Source organism: Sinocyclocheilus grahami, unplaced genomic scaffold, assembly GCF_001515645.1.
Source record: "Sinocyclocheilus grahami isolate Dianchi unplaced genomic scaffold, SAMN03320097.WGS_v1.1 scaffold10001.1, whole genome shotgun sequence".
Taxonomy (NCBI): domain Eukaryota; kingdom Metazoa; phylum Chordata; class Actinopteri; order Cypriniformes; family Cyprinidae; genus Sinocyclocheilus; species Sinocyclocheilus grahami.
In genome coordinates, this window is record NW_015512978.1 from 1 (window position 1) to 1,170 (window position 1,170).

Here is a 1,170-nt window from a genome sequence, read left to right on the forward strand (position 1 = left end):
CTATTCACAAACAGCTTGTAACACTCCAAAGAAAAAGGAAAACTTCAAATCTTTAATGAATCATTTATACACCATCAACTAAAAATTAGATCACTTCCACGGCATTTTGGGTAATAAGACATCTATCATGGTGGTTGTGATAAATACTTAATAGATAATTTCAGATAAATAATTGTAACAATAAAAAAATAATAATAAATACATAAGTAATCTTACAAATATAACATACTATGATGATGCTATTATCTGAAACATTACATATTCTGAAAAAATATGAATGGCACTCACACACAGGTGTTTCCACAAGTGTAATTATATTGTGTGAATTATAGATTGTGTGTTTGATGTGGTTTGAGATCAAAGTGAAAAATTAATTAGAGTTTTTGTACAGCTTCACACAGACTTTTTAGACTTTTAAACTCTTAGAGCACATTAACAGAGAGCTGCATTAGACTCTACATATTAAAATAACTTGAGCTCCTTCATTTGCAGGCATTTCTCTTGAAGACTGTTCAACACTGTCCTGTCCCGAAGACACTAGAAAAATAGACCGAAAAGAAAAAAAACAAGTCATTAACATGAATTATTAGCATTGAACTTAAACGTTTAGTAACCTGAATGTAAGTAGTAAAGCCTTTTCTTTTAAAGTATACAGAAACAGAAAAAAAATTCTTACCATAATAATGTGCTATAAAACACAGATAAATCAAAGCCCATCTAAACATAGTTGTTCTTTAAGGTAAAAGAAAAACAAATCCCCTCAACTCTGCTCTAAAAAAAAACTCTTAAAGAGCTCTTCTTTAAAGGGTTGTGTCATATCACGTTATATCTACAAAGGAAGAGAGCAATGCTGACCCCTTGTGGATGAAGTTGAAAATTTATATACATTGGCTGCATCTGAAATCGCATACTTCCCCATTATATAGTAGGTGAAAAATCACGGGACATTGATTTCGCGTCTAATACTGTCAAAAACACACAAGGTTTACATATAAACACAGTTGGTTATGTCTGAAATGAAAGTAAACAGTTGAGAGAGAAACGAGTGAAGCTCTTAAAGGGACAGTAGCTACTAAACATGCTGCCGCCTGTCATTAAAGGGATAGTTCACCCCAAAAATTAATCTCTGTCATTATTTACTCACTCACATTTTGTCCCAAACCTGTATTA